Raw genomic sequence first — 16,220 nt, 5'->3', positions numbered from 1 at the left:
TAGGGCGAGTTTAAACTGGCTGTTAGGGTTCAGGTGCTGGCCCTATAGTCCCCCCCTTCATAGCCGGTCCCGCGAGGCCAACCTCCCAATCTCGTCAGAGATTTTCCCACCCCTCGGGCCAAACCAAAGCTAGCGCCTCGCTCCACCCTTCTCATGGGTTTATAGTTAGGGCCTCACCTGTCACGGCCACTCGTTTTGATTCTGTACTGTCACCGAGAGGCCAACTTTCCCGCTACCACGTCAGTGGCTCACGCCCCTCGGCCAAAATCATAGGTAGAGTCTCTCACCAGCCGCTTGGCATCTAGCAGGGCCTCACCTATCACGGGGTAGTTAAGTTTTCGCCTTTGGGCACTAGCTAGCCAGCCAGTGATTCTCCTAACACGTTACGGTCATTAATCGGTCTTGGGCGTTTTATTTTTTGTTTCCTTCAACAGCGGGCCTCAAGGAGCCATCCTGGAAGAAGGATCTTCATCCCCCTCCACGCCAGCCAGGCCCAGCACCCCAGTCAGATCTGGTACCCCCAGGGGTCGTCGGGTTCCATCTCCGCTGGGTTCATATGGGTCTTGGACCATTCCGAAAATCTCGGCGGTGCTACGCCAAAAGGGTATCCCGTTCCCAGCCACGGCAAGGAAAGCGGAACTTTTCAGGTTGATGATGGAACATCCAGAAGATCCTGGACTGGGCACCAGCTCTCAGGGCTGTACGTCAGCTATGCAAGGGACCCTGGACTCTATCCTGTCTTCCCTTCAGTCCATCGGAGATAGGCTGACTAAGCTGGAGGACGCCAGTCCTGCTCAAGGGGGTCCTCCCCCTTCCTTGCCGGTGCTGACCCCAGTTCCCGCTAGTGATCAGGGTAGGCCCCCAGTTCCCCTCTTGCCCTCTTCTACTGTTTCTCCTATAATCACCCCGGCCCACATGGTCCCCCATGCTCTCCGCAAGGATATCTTGGAAGGGAAGGATGTAAACTTGGTGGCTCTCCTCATCGCCTCTCAGGACATGGTCGAGAATAAAATCTACAATTACGGGGATTTGTCCATAGTTATGAAGGCCAGGGACCCTAGGCTCAATAAGAAACTCACTATCCCAGAGTTTGTCCTGGCCTTCGGTATCTACAGGGACGTATTGTGTTCTGTATACCCGCATCGTCGGGAGGAGTTAGATCTTTACCTACATAAGGTCGTGGATCTAGGGCACAAATACGGGGGTTTCACCTTCTTTGACTTTCATATGTCAGTCTCGGCCAAGTCGGCAGCGGCCTTGGCTCAATTCAACGTACGGGTTGATTGGAGCCTTTTGGACACCGAGCTGTTCTGCAGGCACTTTGCAGGCTTGGCACCTCCCTCCTGTGCCACATGCTCCTCCACTTCACACTCTGCCAGCCTTTGTCCCGTGGAGGCGGAATCCTCCCCGGCCGGGGTCCTGGGGGGGGGAGCTGGCAGGTCAGAGCAGCGTGGCCTTAGGGATAAGCTGGGTCGTCCCATCGTTTTCTTAGGTAAGGCCCAGGTTTGTAACAATTTTAACGGGGGGCATGCAGCTTCAGTGCCTGCAGGCTGCTCCATATTTGTTCCATCTGTTTCAGGGCCCATACTAAATCCATGTGTCCGTCCAGGATCAACCCTAAACAATGACTAACCGGGGTCAAGGTTGAGGTGTTGGAATTTTACCTGCAGGCTCACCCGTCTCCTCACCTGGTGGAGTATCTGGTTCAGGGGTTCTAGGGAGGGTTCCACACGGGGCTGGTGTCTCTTCCTTCTGGGACATTGGAGTGTCCCAACTTGCTGTCAGCCAGAGAGGACCCGCAGTCGGTGGACCTGCTGCTCGAGAAGGAAGTGCAGGAGGGGTTCATGTTAGGTCCCTTCCCGGCCCCCCCCCTTCTCCTTCTGGCGTACCAACCCCATCGGTATCTCTATGAGTAAATACACCAATAAAAAACGTTTGATAATCGATATGTCAGCTCCTCATTCTTCCACCAACCCTAGCCTTAATTCCCTTATTCCTTCAGCCGAGTTCTCTCTCCACTATACCACCGTGGACAATGCCATCCAGGCCATCTTAGGGGCTGGTAGGGCTGCTTGGCTTAGCAAGATGGATATCGCCAACGCCTTCAGGCTTCTGCCCATTCACCCCTCCTTATGGCACGTCCACGGTGTTAAGTGGAGGGAGAAATATTATTTTGCTGTCAGGCTGACATTTGGGTCCAAAAGCAGCCCTAGGTTATTCGATACCTTTGCAGAGGCGCTCTGCTGGCTCCTTCTGAATATATCCAGGTGCCCCACGGTCTTGCATTACTTAGACGATTTCCTGTTGGTCAAGCGAAGCAACTGCACGCCGGTCAGTGTGAGGAGTACCATGGCCTTATTTTCCACCTTGGGGGTCCCTCTGTCGCCAGGTAAGACGGTCGGTCCTGTCACCAGGTTGGATTTCTTGGGGATTACCCTGGATTCCGTCGCCATGCAGTCCAGCCTCCCTGAGGACAAACTTAGTCGCTTACATGAGGTGGTTGGCAGGTTTTTGGAACTAGGGTCTTTCTCGAGAAAAGAGTTGCAGTCCTTGATCGGGTCATTGAACTTTGCCATGCGCATCATCCCCCAGGGCAGGTCCTTCATCTCCCGGTTGCTGCGGTTGTTGCCAGGTCTTCCGGAGGGCGTCATCTCCCACTTGGACCCCCCTGCCAGGGCGGACCTGGGTATGTGGGTTGAGTTTCTGGAAAGCTGGAACGGCATCTCTATGTTCATCCCGCCCATCTCTTCCCAGTCCCCCGTGTTTTGGACGGATGCGGCCGCCAATACCGGGTTCGCGGCCATCTTTGGGGACTCATGGTTCAGGGATAGTTGGCCGGCTGAGTCACTTGCCTTACCGGCTTTCCAGGAGACCTCAGCTTTGTTTGAGTTATATCCTATTGTGGCGGCAGCTGTCACCTGGGGTAGGTGCTGGTCAGGGATGGCAGTCAAATGTTTTAGTGACAACATGGCTGCCTGTGACATTATCAACAAGGGCCGGTCATCATCCCTGATTATCATGAGGCTGGTTCGCAGGCTGACCTTGGTAGCCGCCACTTACCAGTTTTTTCTGTACTGTGAGCATATTCCGGGTCACTCCAACTCAGCCGCTGACGCTCTTTCCCGGTCCAAATTGCAGGTATTCTTCGCCCTCCACCCGACGGCCGACAGATGCCCCACGCGGACCCCGGAGTTCGAGGAACTGGTCCTGGACTAGCCCGGATTGTGGCGCATGGACGGGAGTTGGCCCGTATGGCTCTGTCATCCAACACCAGGAAGGCCTATGACCGAGCCATGTCCATCTTCCAAAGGTTTTTAGTGGAATTTGGGTTGGACGACCACTCGGTGCAGACTATGGTCGCCTTTGCTGCCTTTTGCCACCTCCAGCTTAAATTATCCGTCAGTACTATCAAACTGTATCTGGCGGGTGTCCAACACCATGTCCTGACGCTCCAGCCAAACTCCTTGCCTTTCCTCAGAGCATATCCTCTAAAGAACCTCCTGAAGGGTATTGGCAAGGTGGATCACCATACCTCGGTCAGGCGGTTGCCTATTGATGGGGAGAAATTCTGGGCTCTCTCCAACTTGCTGGACACGGCCCCTTTTGAGCCATTTACTAATACAGTCGTGAAAGCCGCCATGTATCTGGCCTTCTACGGCTTTCTCAGGCCCGGGGAGTTTACGGTAGCTTCCACAGCAGAGGGGCGCTTATGTCTCCTCAAACGAGATCTGGTCAAGTGGGGGGATCATTAAGTTTTGACACTCCAGTGCACCAAGACCAGGCAGGTGGGCCGCCCCGTTACCATCCCGTTTTACCCATCAGAGAATCATTGGTGTCCAGTCAAAGTGTTGGCTGAATTTGTGGCTCTGTCCCGGAGCTCTCCCAGCCATGCTCCGCTTTTTACGCTGCTGGACGTTCCCCTCACCACGTCCAAGTTCATATTCTACATCCAAACTCTTTGCATCAAAGGGTTGGGACCCTGCAGCGCACTCTGGTCACTCCTTCCGGATAGGTGCGGCTTCGGCTGCCTCCGGGAATAACACGCCAGGCCATATCATTAAAAGGCTTGGTCGGTGGGAGTCTGACGCCTTCCAGGTTTATATTCTTCACCCAGAGAAGGAGTTGAGACTAGCGTTTCGTAGGCTTGTGACTTGAAGTTGTATTGAATAAAGTGTGTTGTTTGCTTCCTCTTTTGCCCTCTTTATTTACAGGCTACCCCCCTTACGTCGGTTCAGGCACACCACACCGACTTTCCATACCAGGGTTATGACATTAAGTATTGACCACAAGTAAAAGTGTTTTTACTGGTTCCCTACACAAAAAATGACCATATAACCCCTGAAGTGGGGCTGCCCCCATAATACGATGGTTAAATGCTCATTTGGGTTTTGGTCATTTTTTGTTTCCCCAGAGACGGGCTTTAAACAAAATTAAATTTTCACACACGATAAAATCTGCATGTTATGCTTGTAAAAACAAAGCGCCCCCCCCCCCACACACACAATTATGTCAACTCTTAAAACTGTGTGTCCCCATGAAATGGTGTCTAAATTCACTACCCAACATGGTGCAAAGACAACGCTATAAAAGCTCCTACAGGTCATTAGTTTAGAGAAACTCGGTAATAACGGCCCCAGAATCATTGCTCTCACTCTAGTGTGCGGCCAATACCCACCTTTGTGACAGCGTAATATAAATGACAGGTCCTCTTTAAGGAGACATTAAGGGTTTATTAGACCTCCAACCTCACCTATGGACCCCAGTGAAGCTCATGAAATACCAATCGGGATCAACCAGCTTCTTCACTGACCACAGTGACCGGGGAATGATGGCACTGAACCTGGAAGTGATGAAATGCTTCTGGATTCATTCCCCAGAGAGACCTGAGAAATGATCCCCCTCCACTCCATCCGCCATGCCGATCCTGGGCCTACAGGAGGGGCAGAAACATGGTTAATGTAGTGAGGCATGGAGATATTTCTCTCTTCAGAGAAAGGGTGTGAAAGGGCAAATTTCAGTACAACCCGAATCCGAATCTCATCCCTCGTTACAAGAGACTGCTAAGGTGAGAAGATGATTGGTGGGAAAGGTGACAAATCTCCAGAATGAAGAGAATTTTCCGACCCCGTAAGTGGAGGAATGTTCTGACCCTGAAGGGGTTAATCTAGGTTTCAACACTATATATGTGTCTATCATCATCTGCTGGAGATAAAAGACTTCCCAGTGACTATGGAGGAAGAGGACGGACATGACGGGGGGGGGGGGGGTTACTGGGTGTAAATAGAAAATAAGATCTTATTACCTCCTCTGCTGCCACGTCCAGCAATGTCTCCTCTCTAATTCCTCCCAACTCACCTTTCACTGGACAGTGTCCTTTTTGTACCTGACATCACTTCCTGTGACATCACTTCCTGTCTGTACCTGACATCACTTCCTGTCTTCCATAGAGACTTCTCTCGGTAGAAGTGAGATCACCACCTTGTGGAGCTCAGAGGAACTGCAGCCCCGAGAAACGTCTCGTAGTGTGAACATGGCCTTGTGGTGCGTGTGTATGTACTGTATATCCTTATAGGTGGGTCATCTCCACTCCCACCAGGGGGGGGGGGGGGGATATATTACTGCCTATTACCATCGCACGCTCATCCCCCCCCCCCTTTCCTGGCCAGCCAGGCTGCATGCTTGGATTAACAGTTTGGTATTTATTTCCTGGTTGACCTTACACAGTTTTTTTTTTTGTTTTTTTGTTTCTTTGCATTAAGGACCCTTTTATAGACCTACTAGATTCAGAGTCTGGAATGTAATTTTGAAGGGCTCAAAATTTGGGTGTGTGAAAGAAAAAAGTCTTTACCACTTTCCACACACACGCATCATAGGTTGAACTGGATGGACTGATGTCTTTTTTCAACCTCACTAACTATGTAACTATGTAACCTCCCTATCGCAGTTTTATTGCTACAGGGCGGCCGTGCTGCTCAGAACCACGTATATAAACATGATCCTGCACTTCCAGGTAGCGTGCACAAGTGCGAGCTGCCAGCGGCTCACTACCACTGTGATTCTACATAGCAGGTCCCGCAGACGCGATGTCCGCCAGCACCCACTGATTGTTCCGTACACAGGCAGAATAGCAATCCGTCTATGTAAACAAGGCAGATTGCCGTTCTGTCAGTAGGGAAGGCATGGATCCTGTGTTCCTGCAAAGCAGAGGCACTTATCCATGCCTTTCCCTAGTAAAAGCACCTCCCCAATACACAAACACTGGCTAGGCACACATTTTACCCTTTGATCGCGCCCCTTCCCAGCCAGTGTCATTAGTACAGTGACAGTGCATATTTTTAGCACAGATCACTGTATTGGTGTCACTTCTTCTCACAAAGTGTCAGTTAGTGTCTGATTTTGTTTGCCGCAATAAAGTCCCGCTGTAAGTCACCGATCGCCACTATTACTAGAAAAAAAATAAAAATTCCATAAATATATCCCATAGTTTATAGATGAGATAACTTTTGCGCAAACCAATTAATATACGTTTATTGAGATTTTTTTTTTAAACAAAAACATGTAGCAGAATACATATTGGCATAAATTGATGAAGAAATTTGATTTTTGTACTTTTTTTATTGGATGTTTTATAGCAGGAAGTAAAAAATATTGTTTTGTCAGAAATTTTTTTGTTGATAGCGCAAAAATTAAAAACCGCAGAGGTGATTAAATATCACCAAAAGAAATTTCTATTTGTGGGAAAAAAAGGACATCTATTTTATTTGGGTACAGCGTTGCATGACCGCGCAATTGACAGTTAACAACTTCAGCCCCGGAAGATTTACCCCCCTTCATGACCAGGCCATTTTTTGCGTTACTTTAATTGAAAATTGCGCAGTCGTGCGACGCTGTACATAAAATGTCCTTTTTTTCCCCACAAATAGAGATTTCTTTTGGGGGTTATTTGATCACCTCTGCATTTTTTTATTTTTTGCGCTATAAACAAAAAATGACCGATAACTTTTTTTACTTTCTTGAGGGCGGCGCCTGTAAAAACAAGCAAGCGGCTGAACAGCCAATATGATTGGTTTTATGGTGCAGGGAATCCCCGGCAGAAAAAGAAGATATGTGAATGATGCCTGTAGCTCCACCCATCATCCTGATATCTTCACTCAAAGTCCATGACGTCATATGAGGTCGTTGGGCGGGAAGTGGTTTAATACAGGAGAATAATGTCCGCGCCCCCCTAAGCATTTATTTGTAGAGACATAAACCATTTGGAGTGCCAGAATCCCAATCTTCTTCTCATTGGTATAATGTCAAGGATTTTGCAGACAGAGGAAATGAGCTTTTCAACGTTAGCAAGCATGTTGTGTGAAGGTCCATCTTCATTATAATGACAATGTGGGGGAGAGAAATTCTCCTTCCTCCAGTACAGCATCCATATCCTCTCCATTCCCTCCTGTCTCTGCATCCTCTGGGACCAGCGTATCGGGATCTGACTCCTGTTGGCAAACTGGAGCGGGAGAAGAGGCGGGGAGTTTTAGAGCTCTGGACAAAGATGGCCGTATTAAGACGTAATCTGTCCAAAGAATGGCGACAGAAAATTCTGCTTTGGTCAGGTAGCCCACATGTTGTGTGTCTGAGAAAGAGCTAGAACCAGAAACGGACATTGGTGGTAAAGCATGGACTTTATATATAGTCCAGCATTTTTCACAGATAAGACAGGGTCACCCTGTACCTCTGACCATTACTCTATTATTCTTTAGGATAGAATTAATATTTCTCATTCCATCTTCCATTGCATTGGAAGAGAGGCAAGGGCTAAGGCAGGTTCACAGGCTCCAACTGCAGACAGATATACCCCCGAAGAACAAGACCAACACATAAGGTTTCCACCAGAAGATGATGCACCCCTCCAAGGACACACTCAATTATCATGATTGAGTATACCCTTGAAGGACACAGCATCCTCCAATGACAACTCTTATGGCTAAGCTCACAAAGGCCACATCAAGCAAATAGGTGACTCATTATCAGGGCTAGTTTTCCCAGAGAATAGGTGCAGGTGCTACTCTTTCCTCTGTCCCTACCCACCTCTGAGTATCATTCCTTGGTTCCATCCCCCTACCGAGCACCATTGTCATGGTCTTACCTTCTTGCTGTTCTCCTTCGTTTGACATGTGCTGGCGGCCATCTTGGTTTCTGGGTTTCTTGTAGCCTCCCACTCTGCGGCTCCTCCTTCCCACTGGGAGAAGCTGGATGCCTAGCTCATATATATAGGAGGTCTGTGGCTTCAGTTCCTTGCTTGGTCCCCCTGTGTTCACATGCTTCTAAGACTGCTGCTGCTTCTGGTTCCTGATCCTGGCTTCGTCTGATTACCCTGCTGGTTCCTGATCCTGGCTTCGTCTGACTACCCTGCTGGTTCCTGATCCTGGCTTCGTCTGACTACCCTGCTGGTTCCTGATCCTGGCTTCGTCTGACTACCCTGCTGGTTCCTGATCCCGGCTTCGTCTGACTACCCTCCTGGCTCCTGACCTCTGGCTTCGCAAAGACTCTGCTTCGGTTTTGCCATCCGTTTGGACTTTTGCTTTACAGCTTGATTTTCAATAAAGCCTTCTTATTTTCACTTATCTGTTGTTGTACGTCTGGTTCATGGTTCCGTGACAACCATTCCTTGGTTCCATCCCCCTACCCACCTCCGAGCACCATTCCTTGGTTCCACCCACCATTTCTTGGTTCCACCCTCTACCCACCCTCAAGCACCATTTCTTGGTTCCGACCTCTACCCACCTCCCAGTGCTGCCCTTTTAGACAATACAGAACCAGGTGTCATTTTGTGGTGCTGAGTAATTTGTATGGAATTTGGCAACGATAACAAGAAAAACAGTAAAATAGATTCCCTGCAGCCGGTAACAATAGATCCCCTAACAACAATGGACCACCCATAACAGAGTTCCCCCCTGGCAAATAATAAACTACTGCAGGGTTCATACACATTTTCACCAATAAAATTCCATGACTTTTCCATGACTTCACGTAAATATTCATGACCTAATGTTTCATGAAATGTCTATGTATACATGTTAAATAAGAAGAAAATCCATGTCACACCCAGCATATTTTTACTAAAATAAATGACAATCTTTGTAGTGTACAGTACCTCTGCAGTCAGGGTTTCGTTTCTGGATACAGCGTGACTCAAAATGGTCCCATGTTTTACAGTGGATTAGATGGAAGCACCGCTGCCGCAGCTGGGAGCCGGTGTCACTTCAGGCGCACGGGTGAAAAAGCCAGCGATCGGATTGGAAGCTGTCAAGCACGCAGCTGCAGACTGGTGCTTTGCACCTTTAGCGTGGCTAGACAGCGCTGCCTCTCCCATGTCCGAAATTTCAAACGTTTTACGCCACACACTGTACATTTAGCGGACATGATACAGGAGGTGGTCAGAGGCGGCGGACATGATACAGGAGGTGGTCAGAGGCTGCGGACATGATACAGGAGGTGGTCAGAGGCTGCGGACATGATACAGGAGGTGCTCAGAGGCTGCGGACATGATACAGGAGGTGGTCAGAGGCTGCGGACATGATACAGGAGGTGGTCAGAGGCTGCGGCCATGATACAGGAGGTGGTCAGAGGCTGCGGACATGATACAGTAGGTGGTCAGAGGCTGCGGACATGATACAGGAGGTAGTCAGAGGCTGCGGACATGATACAAAAGAAGGTCAGAGACTGCAGACATGATAGAAGATAGAAGAGCACAGGTGAAGCAGAGAGCACTGGAGGAGCTGAAGGGCACGGGGGGGGGGGAGGGGGCGGGGACTGGAGAGAATTAAGGGGGGGTTTGGAAAGCATTGCAGGGGGGTTGGAAGGCGCAGGGGGGGGGAGCATGGAAAACCAGGGGGAGAGGAGGGGGACTGGAGAGCACTGTCTGGGGGGAACCAGGGAGCTGGAGAGCACTGGGGGAGCTAGAAAGCATGGGGGGGAGAGATGAAAAGCACTGTGGGGAGCTGTTGTACCCAGTCGTGTGTCCACAGTGGTATGCCCAGTGTGATGTACCCAGAGCTGTGTGTACTGTGTCATGTGTCCAGACTTGTGTGCCCACAAAGGGGTGTACCCAGACTCATGTGCCCAGTGTGATGTTCCCAGAGTCATCTGCCCTGTGTGGGGTGATCAGTCACATGCCCAACGTGATGTACCACAGTGGAGTACCTAGAGTTTTGTGTACTGCGTCATGTGCCCACAATGGTGTGACGGGTTGTGCGCCCAGCGTGATGTTCCCAGAGTCATCTGCCCTGTGTGGGGTGATCAGTTGTATGGCCTGTGTTGTGTGCCCAGCAGGTATGGAAATGCTTGGTGACTTTCCAGGTCCTGCACTCGGAATGTGGACAAGACAGGTGACAGCTCCCACTTCTCAGAAGAGCCAAAGGAAGCCACAAGCAGGAAAATTCTGAAAGTTCTGCTCAGATGACAGCCCCACTTCCTGCCCACAACAAACATGGCTGATGTCGAGCTGCAGCGCCTCCACCTGTCTAATCTCCGGCCGCATGAACGTGATGACGCGGTTACCGCCCCCTTCCACGTCATCATCACGTTCATGCGGTCGGCCGCCCTCCAGTGACGCTTCCGCTGCCTGTGATTGGTTTGCTGCTGCTGGCCAGTCACATCCAGGCAAACCATGGCCGGCCCTCCCCGCTGCCAGTGATTGGTTCACGATCATCTCCTCGGCTGCTGCTGGCCAGTGACAGCGCACGGGCATACCGCAGACCCGGAAGGCAAATAGTATGTGGCACTGGCAATTTATTAAACATTACTGAATAAAATAATAAATTAAACTTTAAGCATCCGCTCCCCGCTCCTCCCCAGTATATATTTCCATGACTTTTCCAAAACCTTAGTGGAATCCTAAGTTCCCATGACCTTTCCAGGCCTGGAAAGTGTCATCTCCAAATTCCAAAACCTTTCCAGGTTTTCAAGGACCGTACGAACCCTGCTACTGGCTGCAACAACAGGTCTCGCCACAGCCAACATCAATAGACCCCTCCCAGCAACAACTGACCCCCCAGAAATTTAAGACCCACCCCCCAGCAATAGTAGGTCCTCCACCAGCAATAATAGACCTCCTCTGCAACAAAAGACCCCCTGCCAAAATAGATCCCCTCCATCTAGAATAGACCCCCCAGCAGCGAGCATCAATAGACCCTGCATCACACTCCAGCACCCCTTGCCATTACATACAGTCAGTGCTACAGATGCCCTATTTGCAGTCCCCCACGTTGCCGTTGAAAAAAAATCCCTGCTTATTATGCTGGAAAACCTCTTCCTCTTCATAAATGCCTAATCTGACATCCTGCAATGCAGGAAGAAGTGTCCCAGTTGGGACAAGGTGTTGACCACTAAGACATTCTGCTGCTCTGTCCTTCTGTTCACTTTGCACCCCTCTTCTAGCATGAGCTTCTTGATTAACCACCATAAAGGTGACAGAAAATTCTGCTTTTGTCAGGTAGGCCACATGTTTTGTGCCTGAGATAGAGCTAGAACTGGATACAGACATTGGTGGTAAAACTGGGTCCTACTCTGGTACAAGGGACACATTGTCACTCCAAGGCTGAGTATTGAGTGGACCTTTGGCAGAGCCAATCTCCTGTGATTTAGAATTGGCTCCCTTTCTGCTGGTCTCCACCATAGCTACAAGTGAGGGTATTCCCCTGTGGGATACTCATGGAATAGGGTGCAGGAGATAGGGTGCAGTGTGTCTGAAAGGAGTACGCAGTAACCCAGGTGTTGACTGTTCTGCAATGAGTGGTGAAAGGGCACCTGAGTACCTTATCAGGACTCTAGGTGGAAGTGGTATTAAAGAGTGTGACCACCTGAGACTGAGCTCTGAATTTTAGCACAGTTTGAAAAGCTTACGCCGTAAGGGGAAAACATTCCAGACTTAGTAATGTTTTATAGAGTAATGGTTAAGGTTACAGGCTGACCCTGACTTATCTGTCCTGAATGCTGGACTGTATATAAGGTCCATGCTTTAATCGTCATGGTGGACATACCTCCGAAGAGGTCCTCAGGGACTGGGTTCCATAGTTATGAAGTTCCATAGTGATGAACTACAACCCTGGACCTGTATAGCACCCTGTGGCTAACTCAACACATTGCCCCAAGTGCCATAATGAGCACCTCAAATGTGATGCCCCTTCAAAATAACAACAAACAGCCATTAATGTCTAAACTGTTGGCAACAAAAGTGAGTAGACCCCTAGGTTAAAGTGTCAAAACTGGGCCCAAAGTGTCAATATTTTGTGTGGCCACCATTATTTTCTAGCACTGCCTGGTTGCTGCGACACATGCTTGACACCATCTGAACCAAATAAGTTTATCTTGGTCTCATCAGACCACAGGACATGGTTCCAGTAATCCATGTCCTTAGTCTGCTTGTCTTCAGCAACCTGTTTGAGGGCTTTCTTATGCATCATCTTTAGAAGAGGCTTCCTTCTGGGACGACAGCCGTGCAGACCAATTTGATGCAGTGTGCGGCATATGGTCTGAGCACTAACAATCTGACCCCCCCCCCCACCTCTTCAATCTCTGCAGCAATGCTGGCAGCACTCATATGTCTATTTTCCAAAGACAATCACTGTATATGATGCTGAGCATGTGCACTCAACTTCTTTGTTCGATCATGGCGAGGCCTGTTCTGAGTGGAATCTCTCCTGTTAAACCGCTGTATGGTCTTGGCCATCGTGCTGCAGCTCAGTTTCAGGGTCTTCACAATCTTCTTATAGCCTAGGCTATCTTTATGTAGAGCTACAATTCTTTTTTCAGATCCTCAAAGAGTTCTTTGCCATGAGGTGCCATGTTGAACTTCCAGTGACCAGTATGAGAGAGTGAGAGCGATAACACCAAATTTAACACACCTGAGACCTTGTAACACTAACGAGTCACATGACACTGGGCAGGGAAAATGGCTAATTGGGCCCAATTTGGACATTGTCACTTAGGGGTGTACTCACTTTTGTTGCCAGCCAACACACCTCTAAGACGACCACTGCCTTGCTAAAGAAGCTGAGGGTAAAGGTGATGGACTGGACAAGCATGTCTGCAGACCTAAACCCTATTGAGCATCTGTGGGGCATCCTCAAATGGAAGGAGGAGGAGCGCAAGGTCTCTAACATCCATCAGCTCTGTGATGTCATCACGGAGGAGAGGAAGAGGACTCCAGTGGCAACCTGTGAAGCTCTGGTGAACTCCATGCCCAAGAGGGGAAAATAATGGTGGCCACACAAAATATTGACACTTTGGGCCAAATTTGGACATTTTTTTAACTTAGGGGTGTACTCACTTTTGTTACCAGCGGGTTAGACATTAATGGCTGTGTGTTGAGTTATTTTGAGGGGACAGCAAATTTACACTGTTATACAAGCTGTACACTCACTACTTTACATTGTAGCAAAGTGTAATTTCTTCAGTGTTGTCACATGAAAAGATAGAATAAAATATTTACAAAAATGTGAGGGGTGTACTCACTTTTGTGAGATACTGTATATTTTATCTTGTACCTAGGATCCTCAGGGCCGATACCTATATATACAACACATTTTGGTCCGATTTATCTCCCCTGTGTCTGCCCCAGGTTGGGTTAATTTGTTAGGGGTCCGAAGGAAGGCTGTGTGCTCCTAAGCCATGTTTGTATTTATTATGATGTACTGTACATAAATACAGATTATGTTCTATGTTTATGAAACACTAATATTGAGTCTGTTCATTTTAAGAGAAAACTGTCTGTACATCTTCATAGTCCTGAAGAAGCCTTGTGTGAAACGCGTTGACCAGTGAACAGACGAAGATAAAGGAATATGATCCGAAGCAAACACAGTGACGTGCCTCCATCCCTAATGGTTAATGCAAACAGAAAACAAAGGTCGTGGGATTTTAAATGAGGCAGGTCACCAACTAAGATATACAAAAATAGAATCTGAACGTAGTCATTTATTATACATACAGTAATTAATACAAATGTTGACATCAGTAACAAATATAATGCAGACATGTATACAAAAAAAGCTGAGACAAAAAAATCCATATAGTAAGGACATTGTTACAATAGTAATACGATATATTCAGTAATAAAGTACTTGGCCGTCACTAAATGTTACATCTAAGTGAAGAGAGGAAATATCTATACCTACAGGAACCTTATGATATATACCAACTTATCCTTATATATGTATGATGTACATGAGTGAAATTAGTAGGAGACATTGATCTCCTGTGTACGAGCTGAGCTCAGTTTGGGGCCAGTTTCCTCATTTTATTGAGATCTGGTTTTAGATAAATCAATAAATGTTATTTTAGGATAAATCCATGGAGTTGTTATCTGTCTCATGCTGTGCCCTTAAAGTCCACACATATGACAGTGGTTCCTTGTGAACATCTGTAGGTTCCCATTTCTCTGAACAGATAGGATGTTGGGACTCTCAGAATAGCTCTGGTTTTTCTTCTCCTATCCAAGTTCTCCAAATAAAACATAAAAACACATCCCCTAGACTGGTCATTGGAGACAACGAGCGGAAGAGTGTGTGCACCTTGCTGTGTGAAAATACCCTGTATCTGGCTGTGGAGTAATCAGTGGGAGGCCCGGGCAAACCAATATCCAAGCGGCTCCTGCGGGGGTACCGCTACGCAGAAAGCAAACCTTGCTTCAACAAACAGTTCTCTCCTCAGGACAGAAAAGAAGACAAAGGTAGGCGACTGCACCAAACTTTGATAAGATGCTGCAATGCACATCGATCACCCAGAGAGCAGAGTCCTCTCCATAGGTTTTCCTTTTGGTTACTCCCTAGCAGCCCGCATGGCGTCTGCTCCCTTCTGCTGACCTCAAGCCAAACATACTCACGTGTCCCGGACCTCTTCCACAGGGCAATCGATGCATCCGCAGGGCGATCCGGATCCTAGAGGCAGGAACACAACTGCTATATCTGGGCTGGGCCCGATTAGGAGACATGTGCAGAATGGAAACAATTTTTTCGTTTCAGATAGATTTGTTATGTTACTAATTTCCTTTCATTCTGGAATTTGGAATGCTTTTAGTTTGGTTTTGGAATTTGTTTAGTTTTCGTTCAATTTATTTTCGTTTTCGGTAAAATTTGTTTAGTTTATTAATCTAAAGAATTCAAACTTTTCAGAATGATCAGAATTCCGATTGGTCAAGAAACGATCGACTGATTGGAATTCTGTGTGAAGAATAGTGGGTTGTTAAGCAGTGGGCTTACGGAGACATGGTTTAATGAAAGAAATGACTGGGACATAACCATACCAGGGTACTCTTTATACAGAAGAGACAGAGAAGGCAAGAAAGGAGGAGGAGTGGCCCTGTATGTGAAAGATAGCATTAAATCTAACCTAATACAAGTTGGTGAGGCCAACATAGAGTCAGTTTGGGTTACGTTGCAGTTTGCTAATCATGCAGTAACTCGTGTAGGTGTGATATATAGGCCACCTGGTCAAGTTAAAGAACTAGATGATCTACTAGTTGAAGAAATAGCTAAAATGACAATGAAAGGAGAAGTTATCATTATGGGAGATTTCAATCTTCCAGATATAAACTGGAAAACCAAAATAGCAAGTTCTACCAGGAGTACAGATATTCTAAATTCCCTACTGGGGTTGTCTCTGCAACAAGTGGTTGAGGAGCCAACCCGGAGGGAGGCCATTTTGGATCTGGTATTCACAAATGGGGATTCGGTATATGATGTCATTGTAGGCGAAACCTTGGGATCTAGTGATCACCAGTCAGTGTGGTTTAATATAAGAACTGTGAAAGAGTCACACCACACAAAAACAAAAGTTTTAGATTTTAGAAAAACAGACTTTTCAAAAATGAAATTAGTCATAAATGAGTCCTTATCAGACTGGAACGGATTACATGGAGTCCAGGAGAAATGGGACTACTTAAAAGGTGCATTATTGAAGGCAACAGAAAATTGCATTAGACTTGTCAGTAAAAGCAAAAAAAGGAAGAGACCACTGTGGTACTCAGCAGAAGTGGCCCAAATCATTAAAAATAAAAAGCTAGCATTTTGTAATTATAAAAAAACCCAGAGCAATGAAGATAAGGATTTAGGAAAACTAGAAGAATGGTCAGAACTCTGGCAACTGAAATTTAATGTGGATAAGTGCAAGATAATGCACCTGGGGCGTAAAAACCCAAGGGCAGAATATAGAATATTTGACACAGTCCTGAC

At 47.6% G+C, this 16,220-nt stretch overlaps 3 protein-coding genes across 3 annotated transcripts in view; 1 reads left to right on the top strand and 2 right to left on the bottom strand.

Annotated features, from left to right (window-relative positions):
• LOC309548838 (uncharacterized protein) overlaps positions 1-16,220 on the bottom strand; it is a gene marked incomplete at its 3' end in the record, with an annotated part of 605,194 nt that overhangs the window by 302,036 nt on the left and 286,938 nt on the right. The gene's annotated exons all lie outside the window — the stretch shown is intronic.
• Positions 1-16,220, top strand: part of LOC309550245 (uncharacterized protein) — a gene marked incomplete at its 3' end in the record, with an annotated part of 2,091,994 nt that overhangs the window by 2,009,099 nt on the left and 66,675 nt on the right.
• Positions 1-16,220, bottom strand: part of LOC309548828 (uncharacterized protein) — a gene marked incomplete at both ends in the record, with an annotated part of 61,142 nt that overhangs the window by 25,097 nt on the left and 19,825 nt on the right. The gene's annotated exons all lie outside the window — the stretch shown is intronic.

Source organism: Pelophylax lessonae, assembly GCF_965119305.1.
Source record: "Pelophylax lessonae genome assembly, chromosome: 3".
NCBI lineage: Eukaryota > Metazoa > Chordata > Amphibia > Anura > Ranidae > Pelophylax > Pelophylax lessonae.
The sequence above is the reverse complement of the archived record's forward strand: the minus strand, read 5'-3'. Positions and strand labels throughout refer to the sequence as shown.